Source organism: Eptatretus burgeri, chromosome 14 (assembly GCF_056783735.1).
Source record: "Eptatretus burgeri isolate ZD-2024b chromosome 14, Ebu_testis_v1, whole genome shotgun sequence".
Lineage (NCBI taxonomy): Eukaryota > Metazoa > Chordata > Myxini > Myxiniformes > Myxinidae > Eptatretus > Eptatretus burgeri.
Genome location: NC_140974.1, coordinates 68,793,979 through 68,817,127, shown reverse-complemented (window position 1 = coordinate 68,817,127; position 23,149 = coordinate 68,793,979). Strand labels below are relative to the sequence as shown.

General features: G+C 51.9%; 1 long non-coding RNA gene across 9 annotated transcripts in view; it reads right to left on the bottom strand.

The window, feature by feature from the left end:
* Positions 1-23,149, bottom strand: part of LOC147013532 (uncharacterized) — an 80,151-nt gene that overhangs the window by 47,776 nt on the left and 9,226 nt on the right. For 2 of the 9 annotated variants that reach the window (XR_015051359.1, XR_015051358.1), the window contains exons 1-2: positions 16,244-16,493; positions 15,139-15,226 (exon numbers count right to left, since the gene is read on the bottom strand). This is a non-coding gene — a long non-coding RNA (uncharacterized LOC147013532). Of the gene's footprint in view, positions 1-15,138; positions 15,227-16,243; positions 16,495-23,149 lie in introns of those variants that run through there. The other 7 variants (XR_015051360.1, XR_015051354.1, XR_015051353.1 and 4 more) reach the window with 6 other exon arrangements.

Below are 23,149 nucleotides of genomic sequence, written 5' to 3'. Positions count from 1 at the left end.
ACTTCCACAACGTGTGAAACCTGACACACAATGAGGACACAGATTGATATATGAACCTCTTCCTCTGAGCGAGACTCGTTGGCTCTTTATTCAGGCTGGTACTTGGCTCTTTATTCAGGCTGGTACTTGGCTCTTTATTCAGGCTGGTACTTGGCTCTTTATTCAGGCTGGTACTTGGCTCTTTATTCAGGCTGGTACTTGGCTCTTTATTCAGGCTGGTACTTGGCTCTTTATTCAGGCTGGTATTTGGCTCTTTATTCAGGCTGGTATTTGGCTCTTTATTCAGGCTGGTACTTGGCTCTTTATTCAGGCTGGTACTTGGCTTTCTTCAGGCTGGTACTTGGCTCTTTATTCAGGCTGGTACTTGGTTCTTCATTGAGGCTGGTATTTGGCTCTTTATTCAGGCTGGTACTTGGCTCTTTATTCAGGCTGGTATTTGGCTCTTCATTCAGGCTGGTACTTGGCTCTTTATTCAGGCTGGTACATGGCTCTTTATTCAGGCTGGTACATGGCTCTTTATTCAGGCTGGTACATGACTCTTTATTCAGGCTGGTAAATGGTTCTTTATTCAGGCTGGCATATTGCTCTTTATTCAGGCTGGTACATGGCTCTTTATTCAGGCTGGTACATGGCTCTTTATTCAGGCTGGTACTTGGCTCTTTATTCAGGCTGGTACTTGGCTCTTCATTCAGGCTGGTACTTGGCTCTTCATTCAGGCTGGTACTTGGCTCTTCATTCAGGCTGGTACTTGGCTCTTCATTCAGGCTGGTACTTGGCTCTTTATTCAGGCTGGTATTTGGCTCTTTATTCAGGCTGGTACTTGGCTCTTTATTCAGGCTGGTACTTGGCTCTTCATTCAGGCTGGTACTTGGCTCTTCATTCAGGCTGGCACATGGCTCTTCATTCAGGCTGGTACTTGGCTCTTCATTCAGGCTGGTACTTGGCTCTTCATTCAGGCTGGTACTTGGCTCTTCATTCAGGCTGGTGTTTGGCTCTTCATTCAGGCTGGTATTTGGCTCTTTATTCAGGCTGGTACTTGGCTCTTCATTCAGGCTGGTACTTGGCTCTTCATTCAGGCTGGTACTTGGCTCTTCATTCAGGCTGGTACTTGGCTCTTCATTCAGGCTGGTACATGGCTCTTCATTCAGGCTGGTACATGGCTCTTCATTCAGGCTGGTACTTGGCTCTTTATTGCAGCTGGTACATGGCTCTTTATTTAGGCTGGCACATGGCTCTTTATTCAGGCTGGTACATGGCTCTTTATTCAGTCTGGTATTTGGCTCTTTATTAAGGCTGGCACATGGCTCTTTATTCAGGCTGGTATTTGGCTCTTTATTAAGGCTGGCACATGGCTCTTTATTCAGGCTGGTGTTTGGCTCTTTATTCAGGCTGGTGTTTGGCTCTTTATTCAGGCTGGTACATGGCTCTATATTCAGGCTGGTGTTTGGCTCTTTTTTTCAGGCTGGTACATGGCTCTATATTCAGGCTGGTGTTTGGCTCTTTATTCAGGCTGGTGTTTGGCTCTTTATTCAGGCTGGTACTTGGCTCTTTATTCAGGCTGGTACTTGGCTCTTTATTCAGGCTGGTACTTGGCTCTTTATTCAGGCTGGTACTTGGCTCTTTATTCAGGCTGGTACTTGGCTCTTCATTCAGGCTGGTACTTGGCTCTTCATTCAGGCTGGTGTTTGGCTCTTCATTCAGGCTGGTGTTTGGCTCTTTATTCAGGCTGGTGTTTGGCTCTTTATTCAGGCTGGTGTTTGGCTCTTTATTCAGGCTGGTGTTTGGCTCTTTATTCAGGCTGGTGTTTGGCTCTTTATTCAGGCTGGTGTTTGGCTCTTTATTCAGGCTGGTGTTTGGCTCTTTATTCAGGCTGGTGTTTGGCTCTTTATTCAGGCTGGTGTTTGGCTCTTTATTCAGGCTGGTACTTGGCTCTTTATTCAGGCTGGTGTTTGGCTCTTTATCCAGGCTGGTACTTGGTTGTTTATTCAGGCTGGTATTTGGCTGTTTATTCAGGCTGGTACATGGCTCTTTATTCAGGCTGGTATTTGGCTCTTTATTAAGGCTGGCACATGGCTCTTTATTCAGGCTGGTACTTGGCTCTTTATTAAGGCTGGCACATGGCTCTTTATTCAGGCTGGCACATGGCTCTTTATTCAGGCTGGTACATGGCTCTTTATTCAGGCTGGTGTTTGGCTCTTTATTCAGGCTGGTGTTTGGCTCTTTATTCAGGTTGGTGTTTGGCTCTTTATTCAGGCTGGTACTTGGCTCTTTATTCAGGCTGGTACATGGCTCTATATTCAGGCTGGTGTTTGGCTCTTTATTCAGGCTGGTACTTGGCTCTTCATTCAGGCTGGTACTTGGCTCTTTATTCAGGCTGGTACATGGCTCTTTATTCAGGCTGGTACTTGGCTCTTCATTGCAGCTGGTACATGGCTCTTTATTTAGGCTGGCACATGGCTCTTTATTCAGGCTGGTACATGGCTCTTTATTCAGGCTGGTACATGGCTCTTTAATCAGGCTGGTATTTGGCTCTTTATTAAGGCTGGCACATGGCTGTTTATTCAGGCTGGTACTTGGCTCTTTATTAAGGCTGGCACATGGCTCTTTATTCAGGCTGGCACATGGCTCTTTATTCAGGCTGGCACATGGCTCTTTATTCAGGCTGGTACATGGCTCTTTATTCAGGCTGTTGTTTGGCTCTTTATTCAGGCTGGTACATAGCTCTATATTCAGGCTGGTGTTTGCCTCTTTTTTACAGGCTGGTACATGGCTCTATATTCAGGCTGGTGTTTGGCTCTTTATTCAGGCTGGTGTTTGGCTCTTTATTCAGGCTGGTGTTTGGCTCTTTATTCAGGCTGGTACATGGCTCTTTATTCAGGCTGGTACTTGGCTCTTTATTGCAGCTGGTACATGGCTCTTTATTTAGGCTGGCACATGGCTCTTTATTCAGGCTGGTACATGGCTCTTTATTCAGGCTGGTATTTGGCTCTTTATGAAGGCTGGCACATGGCTCTTCATTCAGGCTGGTACTTGGCTCTTTATTAAGGCTGGCACATGGCTCTTTATTCAGGCTGGCACATGGCTCTTTATTCAGGCTGGCACATGGCTCTTTATTCAGGCTGGCACATGGCTCTTTATTCAGGCTGGTGTTTGGCTCTTTATTCAGGCTGGTACATGGCTCTATATTCAGGCTGGTTTTTGGCTCTTTTTTTCAGGCTGGTACATGGCTCTATATTCAGGCTGGTGTTTGGCTCTTCATTCAGGCTGGTGTTTGGCTCTTTATTCAGGCTGGTGTTTGGCTCTTTATTCAGGCTGGTGTTTGGCTCTTTATTCAGGCTGGTGTTTGGCTCTTTATTCAGGCTGGTGTTTGGCTCTTTATTCAGGCTGGTGTTTGGCTCTTTATTCAGGCTGGTGTTTGGCTCTTTATTCAGGCTGGTGTTTGGCTCTTTATTCAGGCTGGTGTTTGGCTCTTTATTCAGGCTGGTGTTTGGCTCTTTATTCAGGCTGGTACTTGGCTCTTTATTCAGGCTGGTGTTTGGCTCTTTATCCAGGCTGGTACTTGGCTGTTTATTCAGGCTGGTATTTGGCTGTTTATTCAGGCTGGTACATGGCTCTTTATTCAGGCTGGTATTTGGCTCTTTATTTAGGCTGGCACATGGCTCTTTATTCAGGCTGGTACTTGGCTCTTTATTAAGGCTGGCACATGGCTCTTTATTCAGGCTGGCACATGGCTCTTTATTCAGGTTGGTACATGGCTCTTTATTTAGGCTGGTGTTTGGCTCTTTATTCAGGCTGGGACATGGCTCTTTATTCAGGCTGGTGTTTGGCTCTTTATTCAGGCTGGGACATGGCTCTTTATTCAGGCTGGGACATGGCTCTTTATTCAGGCTGGTGTTTGGCTCTTTATTCAGGCTGGTGTTTGGCTCTTTATTCAGGCTGGTGTTTGGCTCTTTATTCAGGCTGGTGTTTGGCTCTTTATTCAGGCTGGTGTTTGGCTCTTTATTCAGGCTGGTGTTTGGCTCTTTATTCAGGCTGGTGTTTGGCTCTTTATTCAGGCTGGTGTTTGGCTCTTTATTCAGGCTGGTGTTTGGCTCTTTATTCAGGCTGGTGTTTGGCTCTTTATTCAGGCTCGTGTTTGGCTCTTTATTCAGGCTGGTGTTTGGCTCTTTATTCAGGCTGGTACATGGCTCTTTATTCAGGCTGGTACTTGGCTCTTTATTGCAGCTGGTACATGGCTCTTTATTTAGGCTGGCACATGGCTCTTTATTCAGGCTGGTACATGGCTCTTTATTCAGGCTGGTATTTGGCTCTTTATGAAGGCTGGCACATGGCTCTTCATTCAGGCTGGTACTTGGCTCTTTATTAAGGCTGGCACATGGCTCTTTATTCAGGCTGGCACATGGCTCTTTATTCAGGCTGGCACATGGCTCTTTATTCAGGCTGGCACATGGCTCTTTATTCAGGCTGGTGTTTGGCTCTTTATTCAGGCTGGTACATGGCTCTATATTCAGGCTGGTTTTTGGCTCTTTTTTTCAGGCTGGTACATGGCTCTATATTCAGGCTGGTGTTTGGCTCTTCATTCAGGCTGGTGTTTGGCTCTTTATTCAGGCTGGTGTTTGGCTCTTTATTCAGGCTGGTGTTTGGCTCTTTATTCAGGCTGGTGTTTGGCTCTTTATTCAGGCTGGTGTTTGGCTCTTTATTCAGGCTGGTGTTTGGCTCTTTATTCAGGCTGGTGTTTGGCTCTTTATTCAGGCTGGTGTTTGGCTCTTTATTCAGGCTGGTGTTTGGCTCTTTATTCAGGCTGGTGTTTGGCTCTTTATTCAGGCTGGTGTTTGGCTCTTTATTCAGGCTGGTACTTGGCTCTTTATTCAGGCTGGTGTTTGGCTCTTTATCCAGGCTGGTACTTGGCTGTTTATTCAGGCTGGTATTTGGCTGTTTATTCAGGCTGGTACATGGCTCTTTATTCAGGCTGGTATTTGGCTCTTTATTTAGGCTGGCACATGGCTCTTTATTCAGGCTGGTACTTGGCTCTTTATTAAGGCTGGCACATGGCTCTTTATTCAGGCTGGCACATGGCTCTTTATTCAGGTTGGTACATGGCTCTTTATTTAGGCTGGTGTTTGGCTCTTTATTCAGGCTGGGACATGGCTCTTTATTCAGGCTGGTGTTTGGCTCTTTATTCAGGCTGGGACATGGCTCTTTATTCAGGCTGGGACATGGCTCTTTATTCAGGCTGGTGTTTGGCTCTTTATTCAGGCTGGTGTTTGGCTCTTTATTCAGGCTGGTGTTTGGCTCTTTATTCAGGCTGGTGTTTGGCTCTTTATTCAGGCTGGTGTTTGGCTCTTTATTCAGGCTGGTGTTTGGCTCTTTATTCAGGCTGGTGTTTGGCTCTTTATTCAGGCTGGTGTTTGGCTCTTTATTCAGGCTGGTGTTTGGCTCTTTATTCAGGCTGGTGTTTGGCTCTTTATTCAGGCTGGTGTTTGGCTCTTTATTCAGGCTGGTGTTTGGCTCTTTATTCAGGCTCGTGTTTGGCTCTTTATTCAGGCTCGTGTTTGGCTCTTTATTCAGGCTGGTGTTTGGCTCTTTATCCAGGCTGGTACTTGGCTGTTTATTCAGGCTGGTGTTTGGCTGTTTATTCAGGCTGGTACTTGGGTCTTATTTAGACAAGACTTCATGAAACTCACGGAGCTTTTGGAGAGTCCATTTGAAGCTCGATGGTGTGGGCTTACAAACTTGTGAATCATACTGTCCAGGCGGGCGAATTCAGTGAATTCAGAGCTTGAGAAACAGGTTCCATTGTCAGTGACTATCAAGCATGGCAAACCATGAGGGGCAAATCACTGGCGCAGCCTCTTTATAGTCGCGTGTGAGGTTGCTGTATGTGTTACATCGGCATCGATCCATTTAGTGTGAGCATCCATAACAATACGGATCATACAGCTTTCGATGGGTCCATCATCGTCAAGATGAATCCTCTGCCATGGTTCAGTGGGCCATTCTCAGGGGTGCAGTGGTGCCTTTGTCGAGGCTTTTCGACTGCTTTGGCATGGATAACAATGTTTCACACACTATTCAATGTCAGAAACAAGGTGAGGCCACCACACATAGTTCCGTGCCAGCGATTTCCTTCTTTCAATGCCTGGATGACAATCGTGAAGCTGATCCAAAATCTTTGTGCGCAAGTTTGGGGGAATGACCACTCGGCATCCCCACAGCAAGCAGCCATTCTCGACACTTAGTTCATTCTACCTGGCCTTGTACGAATACAATTCAGGGTCAGCATCGCGTGGAAGGCCCCACCCTTGCCCAGTGGCATGAATGACCTTGGAAAGAAGTGGGTCATGCCTGGTGTCGGTCCGTATCTGGTTGACATCGATTGGGTTGTCATTCAAAAATTCCATCAGATATATCACGCTGTCAAGTGCAGGGGGGTCAAACACTGTGTCCAGAAGTGGCAGGCGACTCTCATGGCATCTGCATTTGAAATTGTGGAGCCAGGTCTGTACGTAATGTCGTAATCATAAGCTGAAAGTGAAAGTGACTAGCGTATAATCCGAGGCGGGAAGACCTTTGAGGTAGCTTTTATTGGCCCAAACAAACTAATCAGTGGTTTGTTGTCTGTGTAAATTGTGAAATGTCGACCAAAGACGTACTGGTGAAATTTCTTAACTCCGAATTCAATGCCAAGTCCTTCTTTGTCCAGCTGACTGTAGTTCTTCTCAACCGAGGATAGTGTACGAGATGCGAATGCGATTGGTCTCTGTGCAATCTGGCATGATGTGTGCCAAAACGGCACCAACTCCGTACTGACTCGCGTCACACGACAGGACCATGTCTTTGTCTGGGTCGTAGTGAACTAGTACATTTGAAGACTGCAGCATGTCTTTTGACTTCTGGAAGGCTGATGACTCTGGAATGTTCCATTTCCAGCTGACACCTTTTTTTAACAGGCAACACAGTGGGCCAAGCATGGCAGCAATGTTTCGGATTTCCCTGCTGTAGTCCTGCAGCATGCCAATGTAAGCCTTGAGTTCAGAAATGTTGGTTGGAGCCAGGGCATCATTGATTGCTCTGATCTTCTTTTCAGTGGGATGTAAGCCTTCGGCATTGATAATATGGCCCAAATAGGTCACAGAGGGAACCATGAACTCGCACTTGTCTCTCCGCAGGTGTAGTCCAGAGTCAGAGATAATGCGTAGCACACGTTCGAGGTTGTCAAGATGATGAAGCTCTGAGCGGCCAGTAACTGGGATGTCATCTTGGTGAACGACAACGTGTGGTTTTGTAGCGAACAGGCTATTCATACAACGTTGGTAGATTCCTGGTGCCGATTTGACACCAAAACTCAAGTGGTTGTATCTGTAGATCCCCCGATGCGTGTTGATGGTGACATATTCTTTGGAATTCTCATCCAGAACAACTTGTAGGTAGGCTGATCTCATGTTGAGCTTGGTGAATGACTGTCTTCCGCTCAGTTTTTCATACAAGTCATCAATCCTTGGTATGGGATATTTGTGCAAGGTGGAACATTTGTTGATCAGGTCAGGTCAGGTATGGGAGCATGTGCCAGAACAGCGCGTCGCTGCGTCCACTTTCCGCCGGTACTCCAGGGGCCTCCGTCTGGCCATCGCCCAGGCAGATGCCAGGCCCATCCCCATCTCCTTGAGATGATGGTCAACCTGCTGCAACCACGAGGCATGTGGTCGGCCCACTGGCCTCCTCCACTCATGAGACTCCCTCGCTGAGAGAATCTGGTGAGCAGGATCAGCGTCAGGAAAACGAGCCACATGTCCATACAGCCGCAACTGACGCTCACGGACTATGCAGGTAACAAATCTCATCCGAGTTTCTCTCAGCAACCGCTCGTTGGACACAAAATCCGACCAGCGATAGCCAAGGATTCTCCGAAGAGACCTGGTACCAAAGGAATTAAGTCTCCATCTCAGATCCTTGGTCAGAGTCCAAGTCTCGCATGCATATAGCAAGACTGGAAGTACCAAGGACCTGAAGACTCGGAATTTCGTCCTCCCGCACAGGTACCGGCAGCGCCACACCCCAGATCCAGTGAATCCATGACCCCCCAGGCCCGACCCAGACGTCTATTGACCTCTGACTCACAGCCAGCAGAGACATGAATATCACTGCCAGGTAAGTGAATCTCTCCACGACCTCAAAATCCTCACCACAAACAGACACAGACAGGACAGCAGCATCGAAGATGTCACCGAAAGCCTGGGTCTTAGTTTTGACCCAAGAAACCCGTAATCCCAGCGGCTCCAACTCCTCATTCAGCACCTCGAGGGCCCCCAAAAGGATGTCTAAAGTCTCCGCAAAGATGACTGCATCATCTGCAAAATCAAGGTCCGAGATCTTGACATTCCCAAACGATGCACCGCAGCTAGATCTCTCCGACATCCTCCCTAAAATCCAGTCCATACAAGTGCTGAAAAGTGTGGGGGCCAGTACACACCCCTGACGAACTCCAGTAACAACTGGAAATAAGTCAGAGATGGCACCACCACACTTCACAGCACTCTCAGTACCAGAGTAGAGTTCAGACATCAGATCGATCAGTTTTGGTGGCACCCCACGAAGACCAAGAATCCTCCAGAGGACATCCCGATTCACTGAATCGAACGCTTTACAGATATCAACATAGGCTGCAAGCAGCCCCTGCCAAAACTCTCGTCTGCGTTCGGTGAGGACACGAAGGGCAAGGATACGGTCAATCGTTGACCTCTTTGGTGTAAAGCCTGACTGCTCTGGACGCTGGTGCTCAAGCAGATGGTGGTGAACCCTATCAAGAATTATCCGAGCAAAGACCTTGCCCGGCACTGAGAGCAGCGTCACCCCTCGGTAGTTGTTGCAGTCTTGGCGATCACCCTTCCCTTTCCAGAGAGGGACAACAAGGCCCCTCTTTCAGTCAGTTGGGATGATGCCTGTGTTCCAGGCAGAGCACAAAACTGCATGCAACGACACGAGTGCAGCATTTCCACCAGCCTTGAGAAGTTCAGCATGGATGCCACAGATCCCTGGAGCTTTTCCCCGTTTCAACTGGTTCACCGCAGCCCGTGTTTCCACAAGCGAAGGTGGACCACAGTTGATTCGAGGGTCAGCAACAGGGATTGTAACACCCTTGACGTCCAACTCGACAGCTGGGGGATCAGCCTGGTACAACCGCTCAAAGTAACCGGCCCAGCGGGCCTTCACTTCAGACTCCTCTGTCAAGAGCCTACCACTCTCCGCTCGAACTGCAGTGCTCCGAGGGATGGGCTTGGATGAACACAATGCGCGAATTCCCCTGTAAGCGGGACGAGAATCACCTGTCCACAGGTGATGCTCTACCCCCTCACAGATTCCTCGCACATCGGCCTCCTTGTCCACCCTCAGTGCACGTACAGTTTTACGCCTCAGCTCCCTGAACAGCTCAGCTCTGCCATTCAGCCTGGCCCTGCGACTCTGTTCAATGGTATCCAGTGTCCCTTGAGAGACAAAATTCTTCTTTGCCCTGCGGTGAGCTCCAAGACATCCACCGGCAACATCAAGGACGGTGGTCTTGAAGGCACTCCACAACTCTTCAGGACCCCCCCAAAGCACCCAGACCCCCCCAAGTGTCCACTCAGGTCAGGTATGGGAGCATGTGCCAGAACAGCGCGTCGCTGCGTCCACTCTCTGCTGGTACTCCAGGGGCCTCCGTCTGGCCATCCCCCAGGCAGATGCCAGGCCCATCCCCATCTCCTTGAGATGATGGTCAACCTGTTGCAACCATGAGGCACGTGGTCGGCCCACTGGCCTCCTCCACTCATGAGACTCCCTCGCTGAGAGAATCTGGTGAGCAGGATCAGCGTCAGGAAAACGAGCCACATGTCCATACAGCCGCAACTGACGCTCACGGACTATGCAGGTAACAAATCTCATCCGAGTCTCTCTCAGCAACCGCTCGTTGGACACAAAATCCGACCAGCGATAGCCAAGGATTCTCCGAAGAGACCTGGTACCAAAGGAATTAAGTCTCCGTCTTAGATCCTCCTTGGTCAGAGTCCAAGTCTCGCATCCATAGAGCAAGACTGGAAGTACCAAGGACCTGAAGACCGGCATCCACCGGCAACATCAAGGACGGTGGTCTTGAAGGCGCTCCACAACTCTTCAGGACCCACCAAAGCACCCAGACCCCCCAAGTGTCCACTCAGCCTGTTCGCAAACTCCTCAGCTACTCTCTCATCCCTGAGCTTGGCAACATCCAGCCTAGGCTGGGATGGTACCATTCTCCAGGATTTAAGGTGCAGCTTTAGAGTTGCTACAACAAGCCTGTGGTCAGTATTGAGGAACTGAGCACTCTGGTAGACCCTGCAGTTCTGGATCATCCTCCAACGACCGTCAATGAGGACATGGTCAATCTCCTTTGCCACACCACCAGCATTGGAATACCAAGTCCAGCGATGAGCTTGTGGGCGCTGAAACCATGAACAAGCCACCCTAAGTCCATGACTTCTTGCAAAGTCAAGGAACTTAGTGCTATTCTGGTTCATAGTTCCTGACCCATGGGGACCAACACACACCTCATAACCATCCCTATCAGTTCCAGTCGATGCATTGAAATCCCCCAAGACTAGAAGTGTATCTCGTCTGGGGCACTGATCAACCACAGACTCGAGCGTGGCGTAGAATGCATCCTTCACGGTGAGATCACTCGCCTCAGTCGGAGCATAAACAGAGACCAGGGAAATGACACCTAAGGAGTGACGAATCCTTAATCTCATAATACGCTCGTTGACCGGTGTTACCTCAATTATCATTGGGGTCAGCTTATTGGACACAGCTACAGCAACTCCTTGGGTATGGTAACCATCAGAGCGACCAGACCAATAGTAGGTGTAACCACCCACCATTATCTCGCCGCAATCCGGTCTCCGAACCTCAGAGAGAGCTGCAATCCCGATGTCCAAACGCTTGAGCTCAGATGATAACAGAGACAGGTGATCATCCTTCTTAGGGACAGGACATTCCAGGCACCCACCCGAAGGGACCGCCTCAGGTTAACCCAAGGAGACCGCCGTCTGGTGGACGACACCTCAGCACCACTCCGACACACTCTCCCGCAATCTGACCAAGGGATGTTACCCCGTGGTTTCCCTCCTATCATCAAAGATCGGGGGTCCCGAAGGCTTTGCCCCAATCCCGTCATCCGGTGAGCTGCCCTGCGAAGGGAAGCTGCACAGGAGGTACTCCCACGGAGTGGGTTTTCAGATTTTTTTTGCGTTTTTGCGTTTTGTGGAATGAAGGGTTTTATGGTGGCCGGAGTGCAAATCCTGCCACCAACCTCCTAATAAGAAGTGACCCAACTGCAGGAGGACGTCCGCAGACACAGTTGGGCACTAGATATGGATGGCCGTTGGCTCACGAGGAGCTCCTCCGCCCTTTGACAGGTTTTGTTTTTAATCCTGCTGGGTGTCCATATCCAAACACCCTCCTCACCAGAAAACCTGGTGGGGGAGATGGTTTAGTCGCCGCCAACCCGACCATGGAACAGGTTAGTACAGGTTTACATGGTACCTGTAGCAGGTCACAGATCGAACCTGACCTGACTTGAGATTTTGTTGATCGACATTTTATAATCCCCATAAAGTCGTATCGATTTGTCTGCCTTCACAACAGGAACAACTGGAGCAGCCCAATTTGAGTACTGAACTGACTCAATGATACCTAACTTTTCTAGTCTGGCTAATTCTGCATCAACCTTCTCTTGCAATGCAAGAGGAACTGGGTGTGCTTTGCAGAAAATTAGCTTCACATCTTTCTCAACATTGAGCTTGGCAGTGAAACCCTTCAATGTACCGAGTCCTTGAAGACGCCTGGGCATCTCGCGAGGAGGGGCTGTAGTACGGTTGGTGGCTTAGAAGCCTGCAGTCTATGGATGTGTTCCCAATTGAGTTTGACAACATCGAGCCAGTTTTGTCCGAGAAGTGTGGGTCCATCCCCGGGGACGACCAAAAATTGTAATTGGTGAGTGTTGTTGCTGGAGGTTACTGTGACATCACATGTCCCGCGGGCTTGTATTGACTCACCGGTATATGTAGTGAGTTGGATCGGGGACCAAAGGAGGCTGGGTTGTTTTGAATTCTCCCATAGGTTACGGAAAGCTGCTCAACTCATGAGTGAGACGGCAGCACCCGTGTCTCCCTCCATTTCCATGGCCCGTCCGTCTATATCTACAATCACCAGTGTAGGAGTAGACTGTCTTCCAGACTTTGTGTGCAAAAGGTCATACGACTGAACACTGTGGCTGTTAAGGCTGTCTCCATAAGTCACGTCTTCCTGGTTATGCTCTGAGTCAAGGAGATAGGTTTTGCATTCCTCTCTCCTTGCCCTCCCTTTTTGAGACAAGCACGCAGAGGCGATATGACCCACCTTGTGGCAGTAGTTGCAAGCGGAATTTTTGAAACGGCACGTAGTGGGAGAATGCTCACCGTTTCAATGGAAACAGCATTTACCAGCACCAGCCACCAGGCAGTTTCCAGGTGTTTTGGCATTGGATTTTCTGGTTGGATGTTGTTCCACACGATTGATAGATGGCAGGTCAGCTCCAGGCTGGTAAGCAATGGAGCGAGCAACATCTGCAGCATTTTTGTCTCCCCCCATCCATTGCGATGGCGATGTCCTTAGCAATGGAAAATGTCAGAGTCCGTTCAGCAAGTAGGCGCCGGCGAATTCGATCTTGCTCCACTCCCACTACGAGCAAGTCCCTTAGCATGTTGGCGAATGTAGTACCAAACTGGCAATGCTGGGCAATGTGTTTCAGGTGAGCTATGAATGGCGATATGGACTGTGTTGAGGTTTGGTGATATATATATATATATATATATATATATATATATATATATATATATATATATATATATATATATATATATATATATATATATATATATATATATATATATATATATATATATATATATAATTGAATCGACTCACAATGACGGAGGATGTGGTTCGCAGTGCCATCTATTTATGAATAGAACTTATACCATCTATTTATGCATGTAATATTAACATGTGTACAAAGTTTGATCAAAATTGACCCAAGCTCAAGGTCAGGGTCACCCAAAACATGAAAAACACACATATAAAATACATATTTTTGTTTTACAACATATTTAAAACCTGATAACGGGATCCGAAAGATGGTTGAAAAGCAATGTTCCAAGGTATTTTCAAATATTTTCTACGATCAGAATGAAGGCAACAAGCACCGATGATAAGTTGTTGAATGTCACATGGTGGCTTTAAATGAGTTGTGAAAATTTTCAATCTGCTGCCGTTACCATGACAACGCGCGCCTGATAATTGTTATTTGTGACGTCGCGTCATTTTATTAATGTACGAACAAATAAACACCACACATTCCATGACATTACAGCTTGGACCACCATGCGGAAAGGTCAACTAATTCGCCAAGTGTTGTGCTAAGCACGATTTTTCATTTGTTACTCGACGAAATCTACGATTTTGTCAAGTACGTTGGTCAGTTCAGTTTGTGAGTTTGTTTGTTTGTGTGTACGTCTCGCTCTACAGGTTGCATTTCGAGTCGGAATGTCATGGAACTTCACCAATGGACTTATTGGCCACCAGAATAGAACCCTATAACTTTTGGCATGTCAAGGTCAAAGGTCAAGGTCAGGAAAAATTCCTGAAAATCGTGAAAATCCATATCTTTTAGCATGGGCCGATTTTCAAAAATTCATGTCTCCGCCAAATCTTAACGGATTCCTTTCAAATTTGAAACACGGATGTAGGAGGGGAGTATCTTTGACTGGAAGAATTTCGTCAAGTCCTGGCCCTATGGGCCATTTCATCTGTTTGTTTGTCTGTCTGTCTGCTAGCAACTTTACGGCAAAACTGCTTTAGCAAACACTATCAAATTTAATCCACAGGTGGGCAATGAACCTTGGACGACCCCATTAACTTTTGGGTCAAATTGGATCAAAGGTCAAGGTCAAGGTCATGAAAAGATCAAAATCGTTTTTCGCTCATAACTTCGTCAAAAATGATCTGATTTACTTCAAACTAAGCTTTCGTGAACCTTATTCTATTTGTCACTTATAATCCTACCCATTCCTATAGTGAAAAATGCATATTTGTGAAGATCGGTAGGGTCCGAAGTTTTGGGGGTCATGGTCATCAGTAAAAATTACAAATTTTCCATTAAATCTAAAACATGGTTACGAAAATACAACTTTATGGGAAAACGCCTGACTCAAACACTGCCAAATTGTATCCACAGGTGGGTAATGAACCTCGGACGACCCCATTAACTTTTGGCTCCAATTAGGTCAAGGTCAGGTCACGAAAAGGTCAAAATCGTTTTTCGCTCATAACTTCGTCAAAAATGATCCGATTTACTTCAAACTAAGCTTATAGTGAACCTTATTCTATTTGTGACTTAAAATCCTAACAATCCTATTGTGAAAAATGTATATTTGTGAAGATCGGGGTTAAGGATGTATCAAATTTAAATTTGATCCCCTAAATAACTTTATGCCTTAAATGGGTGGGATTTGTTCTGCCTGGCACCACTTGTTAAAATAGTACCAGGGCAATTAAGCAATGGTACATCAGGCAAAAACATTAATGCCTTGGCCCTTGATTGCCATTAATAGGATTAGAACTTGCAAACTAAATGCAATGACAATGTGTCGGCCTTTCCTTGAAGTTCACCGCAGTCTTGTCCTCAGCCCAGGCGCTTCAACTCAGCAGCCACAAGAAATAGCCACGCACTGCTACATCATTACAAAACGTAGAGACACACAGGCACACATGCTCACTCACATACGGCAACGCTCATACACATAGTCATACACATCAGTAAAATCAGGGATAACACAGAATTTATACCAGATGAGTGTGAGCAATATTTCAATCATTCATTGACATTCTTGCTGGGTCAGTGAGTGACCGACAACCAGCACAGATGACTCACCGTCACACAGTACAGACAAGGCAGGTCAATTAAAACTATTACTAACTAGCCACGTCAGCTCGGGAGTTCATAAATAATTGAAATAATATATTAACACTCCAGTACAGTAATATTAGATAATACACAGTTAAAACTCGGTTTAAAATTTAATTACATACCTGGAGTCTTGACTAGATATGTGTATACGTCCGGGTATTGCACGTTCGGCCATTCCTTCCGGTTGTCGATCCACGAATCACCGGGGAACTGGTAGGGCCAAGAATCAAGGCCAATTAACTATTTTGGCTCGATATCAGGCCGATGCATCACCTCACAAATGTTCTATATATCGATATGACATTGCAAACACTTGGATGAACACGATGTATCAACAATTTATCTGAAATACATCGACAGAAAAAAACCCAAAACAAATCACTCGGCTTTGCGGGCAAGTAAAACCACGAAGTGCGTGCGTCAGCGATCGGTGCTGCGTTTGTTTTCCCCCTTTGCCAACATGGCGGGTCGCGTTACCAAGCGAAGTCACGTGACTGTGACGTATGTCCAACCTCAAGAATTGGCAGGTTTGTGGATGTTGAAGAATTAGAATGAAAAGTAGAGTAACAATAAAAGTATTAAATGCACGTTTCAATAATAATATGGGAATGCACAACAAGGGGGCACAAGTAAAGGGGAGTGCAGCTTCGTCTCTGAACATTTCATTGTTTGGAGTATTGTTATGAATCAGACTACGGCGGCCATCTTTGTGAAACATGACGAAGCACGTCGAAATCGCTTTGTCTTACCCATCGGAATGCAAAGCGGTTGATACGGAACGAGTCGCTTGACAAGCGATAGCAAGCCGCTTGAGACCTGCAATTTTCGTGCGTGGTGACACGATGCCGGTGATGAAAGCTGCGACACTGAAGCGATGTTTCACGGTAAAGTGACACGACACCTGTTCAGCAACGTTTAAAACGATGTGTGAAACGTGTTTCCACAACCCTTCCGTACATCATTGGACCGGTGGAGGTGTTGTTGTACAAAACGGCATTTTCACAGAGCATTCCGTGTGAGATTCTTTCAAAAACAACGAGATCCGCTTTTCCAGTGACTCGAGTTGTGCTAACCAAGATGGCGGCGCGGCGGCGACACGTCACACGGCCTGTGCTAACCAAGATGGCGGTGCGGCGGCGACACGTCACACGGGTTGTGCTTCTTCGATGTTTTTTTTACAATTCAGTGAAAACGAATATTGTGATAAGAAGTAAACCGCTCACTTACTCGATTCTGCAGTTGTACATTTGTATTAGCCACAATCCATATCACGTCAACCGTTGCTTGGTAACCGTTGTGCTTTCTTGTTCGGCCTCAGGCTTTTGACGTTGAAGTTCCTTGGAAGGAAATCGGATTTTTTTTTTTTGTATTTTGTTTTGTTTCATTTTTTACCTTCCCGAATGTTCCATCAGTTATTTAACCGAAAGGATAATTCCTGAAGCGTCAACGAAATAATTTAAATACTCTTCAGAAATAACATTGAAAAGACACGTGATTTGTGACGTCACCACACAGGTCGAATGAAAATGAATTTAAAATATGTGGGAACCTCAGCGTGGGAGGGTGCAAACGTCATGGTTGCGACTGGACAATCATCCGCAAACCCACGGGCCACGGTTCCTCATGAAAAAACAGTGATCGGTAACGTGGGGATTGAACCCCACACGGAACCACATTCACTTCAGTTCGAACCTGGCCGTGTACACTGACCCGCTCAGTGAGAACCTGGCCGTGTACACTGACCCGCTCAGTGAGAACCTGGCCGTGTACACTGGCCCGCTCAGTGAGAACCTGGCCGTGCACACTGGCCCGCTCAGTGAGAACCTGGCCGTGCACACTGACCCGCTCAGTGAGAACCTGGCCATGCACACTGGCCCCTCTCAGTAAGAACCTGGCCGTGTACACTGGCCCGCTCAGTGAGAACCTGGCCATGCACACTGGCCCCTCTCAGTAAGAACCTGGCCGTGTACACTGGCCCGCTCAGTGAGAACCTGGCCGTGCACACTGGCCCGCTCAGTGAGAACCTGGCCGTGTACACTGACCCGCTCAGTGAGAACCTGGCCGTGCACACTGGCCCGCTCAGTGAGAACCTGGCCGTGTACACTGGCCCCTCTCAGTAAGAACCTGGCCGTGCACACTGGCCCGCTCAGTGAGAACCTGGCCGTGCACACTGGCCCGCTCAGTGAGAACCTGGCCGTGCACACTGACCCGCTCAGTGAGAACCTGGCCGTGTACACTGACCCACTCAGTGAGAACCTAGCCGTGCACACTGGCCCGCTCAGTGAGAACCTGGCCGTGCACACTGGCCCGCTCAGTGAGAACCTGGCCGTGCACACTGGCCCGCTCAGTGAGAACCTGGCCGTGCACACTGGCCCGCTCAGTGAGAACCTGGCCGTGCACACTGGCCCGCTCAGTGAGAACCTGGCCGTGCACACTGGCCCGCTCAGTGAGAACCTGGCCGTGCACACTGGCCCGCTCAGTGAGAACCTGGCCGTGCACACTGGCCCGCTCAGTGAGAACCTGGCCGTGCACACTGGCCCGCTCAGTGAGAACCTGGCCGTGCACACTGGCCCGCTCAGTGAGAACCTGGCCGTGCACACTGGCCCGCTCAGTGAGAACCTGGCCGTGCACACTGGCCCGCTCAGTGAGAACCTGGCCGTGCACACTGGCCCGCTCAGTGAGAACCTGGCCGTGCACACTGGCCCGCTCAGTGAGAACCTGGCCGTGCACACTGGCCCGCTCAGTGAGAACCTGGCCGTGCACACTGCCCGCTCAGTGAGAACCTGGCCGTGTACACTGGCCCGCTCAGTGAGAACCTGGCCGTGTACACTGGCCCGCTCAGTGAGAACCTGGCCGTGCACACTGGCCCGCTCAGTGAGAACCTGGCCGGGCACACTGGCCCATTCAGTGAGAACCTGGCCGTGCACACTGGCTCGCTCATTGAGAACCTGGCCGTGCACACTGGCCCGCTCAGTGAGAACCTGGCCGTGCACACTGGCCCGCTCAGTGAGAACCTGGCCGGGCACACTGGCCCGTTCAGTGAGAACCTGGCCGTGCACACTGGCCCGCTCATTGAGAACCTGGCCGTGCACACTGGTCCGCTCAGTGAGAACCTGGCCGTGCACACTGACCCGCTCAGTGAGAACCTGGCCGTGTACACTGACCCGCTCAGTGAGAACCTGGCCGTGCACACTGGCCCGCTCAGTGAGAACCTGGCCGTGCACACTGGCCCGCTCAGTGAGAACCTGGCCGTGCACACTGGCCCGCTCAGTGAGAACCTGGCCGTGCACACTGGCCCGCTCAGTGAGAACCTGGCCGTGCACACTGGCCCGCTCAGTGAGAACCTGGCCGTGCACACTGGCCCGCTCAGTGAGAACCTGGCCGTGCACACTGGCCCGCTCAGTGAGAACCTGGCCGTGCACACTGGCCCGCTCAGTGAGAACCTGGCCGTGCACACTGGCCCGCTCAGTGAGAACCTGGCCGTGCACACTGGCCCGCTCAGTGAGAACCTGGCCGTGCACACTGGCCCGCTCAGTGAGAACCTGGCCGGGCACACTGGCCCGTTCAGTGAGAACCTGGCCGTGCACACTGGCCCGCTCATTGAGAACCTGGCCGTGCACACTGGCCCGCTCATTGAGAAACGCCGTGCACACTGGCCCGCTCAGTGAGAACATGGCCGTGCACACTGGCCCGCTCAGTGAGAACCTGGCCATGCACACTGGCCCCTCTCAGTAAGAACCTGGCCGTGCACACTGGTCCGCTCAGTGAGAATCTGGCCGTGCACACTGGTCCGCTCAGTGAGAACCTGGCCGTGCACACTGGCCCGCTCAGTGAGAACCTGGCCGTGCACACTGGCCCGCTCAGTGAGAACCTGGCAGTGCACACGACCCGCTCAGTAAGAACCTGGCCGTGCACACTGGCCCGCTCAGTGAGAACCTGGCCGTGCACACTGGCCCGCTCAGTGAGAACCTGGCCGTGTACACGACCCGCTCAGTGAGAACCTGGCCGTGCACACTGGCCCGCTCAGTGAGAACCTGGCCGTGCACACTGGCCCGCTCAGTGAGAACCTGGCCGTGCACACTGGCCCGCTCAGTGAGAACCTGGCCGTGCACACTGGCCCGCTCAGTGAGAACCTGGCCGTGCACACTGGTCCGCTCAGTCAGAACCTGGCCGTGCACACTGGCCCGCTCAGTGAGAACATGGCCGTGCACACTGACCCGCTCAGTGAGAACCTGGCCGTGCACACTGGCCCGCTCAGTGAGAACATGGCCGTGCACACTGACCCGCTCAGTGAGAACCTGGCCGTGCACACTGGCCCGCTCAGTGAGAACCTGGCCGTGCACACTGGCCCGCTCAGTGAGAACCTGGCCGTGCACACTGGCCCGCTCAGTGAGAACATGGCCGTGCACACTGGCCCGCTCAGTGAGAACATGGCCGTGCACACTGCCCGCTCAGTGAGAACCTGGCCGTGCACACTGGCCCGCTCAGTGAGAACCTGGCCGTGCACACTGGCCCGCTCAGTGAGAACTTGGCCGTGCACACTGGCCCGTTCAGTGAGAACATGGCCGTGCACACTGGCCCGCTCAGTCAGAACCTGGCCGTGCACACTGGCCCGCTCAGTGAGAACCTGGCCGTGCACACTGACCCGCTCAGTGAGAACCTGGCCGTGCACACTGACCCGCTCAGTGAGAACCTGGCCGTGTACACTGACCCACTCAGTGAGAACCTAGCCGTGCACACTGGCCCGCTCAGTGAGAACCTGGCCGTGCACACTGGCCCGCTCAGTGAGAACCTGGCCGTGCACACTGGCCCGCTCAGTGAGAACCTGGCCGTGCACACTGGCCCGCTCAGTGAGAACCTGGCCGTGCACACTGGCCCGCTCAGTGAGAACCTGGCCGTGCACACTGGCCCGCTCAGTGAGAACCTGGCCGTGCACACTGGCCCGCTCAGTGAGAACCTGGCCGTGCACACTGGCCCGCTCAGTGAGAACCTGGCCGTGCACACTGGCCCGCTCAGTGAGAACCTGGCCGTGCACACTGGCCCGCTCAGTGAGAACCTGGCCGTGCACACTGGCCCGCTCAGTGAGAACCTGGCCGTGCACACTGGCCCGCTCAGTGAGAACCTGGCCGTGCACACTGGCCCGCTCAGTGAGAACCTGGCCGTGCACACTGGCCCGCTCAGTGAGAACCTGGCCGTGCACACTGGCCCGCTCAGTGAGAACCTGGCCGTGCACACTGCCCGCTCAGTGAGAACCTGGCCGTGTACACTGGCCCGCTCAGTGAGAACCTGGCCGTGTACACTGGCCCGCTCAGTGAGAACCTGGCCGTGCACACTGGCCCGCTCAGTGAGAACCTGGCCGGGCACACTGGCCCATTCAGTGAGAACCTGGCCGTGCACACTGGCTCGCTCATTGAGAACCTGGCCGTGCACACTGGCCCGCTCAGTGAGAACCTGGCCGTGCACACTGGCCCGCTCAGTGAGAACCTGGCCGGGCACACTGGCCCGTTCAGTGAGAACCTGGCCGTGCACACTGGCCCGCTCATTGAGAACCTGGCCGTGCACACTGGTCCGCTCAGTGAGAACCTGGCCGTGCACACTGACCCGCTCAGTGAGAACCTGGCCGTGTACACTGACCCGCTCAGTGAGAACCTGGCCGTGCACACTGGCCCGCTCAGTGAGAACCTGGCCGTGCACACTGGCCCGCTCAGTGAGAACCTGGCCGTGCACACTGGCCCGCTCAGTGAGAACCTGGCCGTGCACACTGGCCCGCTCAGTGAGAACCTGGCCGTGCACACTGGCCCGCTCAGTGAGAACCTGGCCGTGCACACTGGCCCGCTCAGTGAGAACCTGGCCGTGCACACTGGCCCGCTCAGTGAGAACCTGGCCGTGCACACTGGCCCGCTCAGTGAGAACCTGGCCGTGCACACTGGCCCGCTCAGTGAGAACCTGGCCGTGCACACTGGCCCGCTCAGTGAGAACCTGGCCGTGCACACTGGCCCGCTCAGTGAGAACCTGGCCGGGCACACTGGCCCGTTCAGTGAGAACCTGGCCGTGCACACTGGCCCGCTCATTGAGAACCTGGCCGTGCACACTGGCCCGCTCATTGAGAAACGCCGTGCACACTGGCCCGCTCAGTGAGAACATGGCCGTGCACACTGGCCCGCTCAGTGAGAACCTGGCCATGCACACTGGCCCCTCTCAGTAAGAGCCTGGCCGTGCACACTGGTCCGCTCAGTGACAATCTGGCCGTGCACACTGGTCCGCTCAGTGAGAACCTGTCCGTGCACACTGGCCCGCTCAGTGAGAACCTGGCCGTGCACACTGGCCCGCTCAGTGAGAACCTGGCAGTGCACACGACCCGCTCAGTAAGAACCTGGCCGTGCACACTGGCCCGCTCAGTGAGAACCTGGCCGTGCACACTGGCCCGCTCAGTGAGAACCTGGCCGTGTACACGACCCGCTCAGTGAGAACCTGGCCGTGCACACTGGCCCGCTCAGTGAGAACCTGGCCGTGCACACTGGCCCGCTCAGTGAGAACCTGGCCGTGCACACTGGCCCGCTCAGTGAGAACCTGGCCGTGCACACTGGCCCGCTCAGTGAGAACCTGGCCGTGCACACTGACCCGCTCAGTGAGAACCTGGCCGTGCACACTGGCCCGCTCAGTGAGAACCTGGCCGTGTACACTGGCCCGCTCAGTGAGAACCTGGCCGTGCACACTGACCCGCTCAGTGAGAACCTGGCCGTGCACACTGGTCCGCTCAGTCAGAACCTGGCCGTGCACACTGGCCCGCTCAGTGAGAACATGGCCGTGCACACTGACCCGCTCAGTGAGAACCTGGCCGTGCACACTGGCCCGCTCAGTGAGAACATGGCCGTGCACACTGACCCGCTCAGTGAGAACCTGGCCGTGCACACTGGCCCGCTCAGTGAGAACCTGGCCGTGCACACTGGCCCGCTCAGTGAGAACCTGGCCGTGCACACTGGCCCGCTCAGTGAGAACATGGCCGTGCACACTGGCCCGCTCAGTGAGAACATGGCCGTGCACACTGCCCGCTCAGTGAGAACCTGGCCGTGCACACTGGCCCGCTCAGTGAGAACCTGGCCGTGCACACTGGCCCGCTCAGTGAGAACTTGGCCGTGCACACTGGCCCGTTCAGTGAGAACATGGCCGTGCACACTGGCCCGCTCAGTCAGAACCTGGCCGTGCACACTGGCCCGCTCAGTGAGAACCTGGCCGTGCACACTGACCCGCTCAGTGAGAACCTGGCCGTGCACACTGGTCCGCTCAGTGAGAACCTGGCCGTGCACACTGGCCCGCTCAGTGAGAACATGGCCGTGCACACTGACCCGCTCAGTGAGAACCTGGCCGTGCACACTGGCCCGCTCAGTGAGAACATGGCCGTGCACACTGGCCCGCTCAGTGAGAACATGGCCGTGCACACTGGTCCGCTCAGTGAGAACCTGGCCGTGCACACTGACCCGCTCAGTGAGAACCTGGCCGTGCACACTGGCCCGCTCAGTGAGAACCTGGCCGTGCACACTGGCCCGCTCAGTGAGAACATGGCCGTGCACACTGACCCGCTCAGTGAGAACTTGGCCGTGCACACTGGCCCGTTCAGTGAGAACATGGCCGTGCACACTGGCCCGCTCAGTCAGAACCTGGCCGTGCACACTGGCCCGCTCAGTGAGAACCTGGCCGTGCACACTGACCCGCTCAGTGAGAACCTGGCCGTGCACACTGGTCCGCTCAGTGAGAACCTGGCCGTGCACACTGGCCCGCTCAGTGAGAACATGGCCGTGCACACTGACCCGCTCATTGAGAACCTGGCCGTGCACACTGGCCCGCTCAGTGAGAACATGGCCGTGCACACTGACCCGCTCAGTGAGAACCTGGCCGTGCACACTGGCCCGTTCAGTGAGAACATGGCCGTGCACACTGGCCCGCTCAGTCAGAACCTGGCCGTGCACACTGGCCCGCTCAGTGAGAACCTGGCCGTGCACACTGACCCGCTCAGTGAGAACCTGGCCGTGCACACTGGCCCGCTCAGTGAGAACATGGCCGTGCACACTGACCCGCTCAGTGAGAACCTGGCCGTGCGCACTGGCCCGCTCAGTGAGAACCTGGCCATGCACA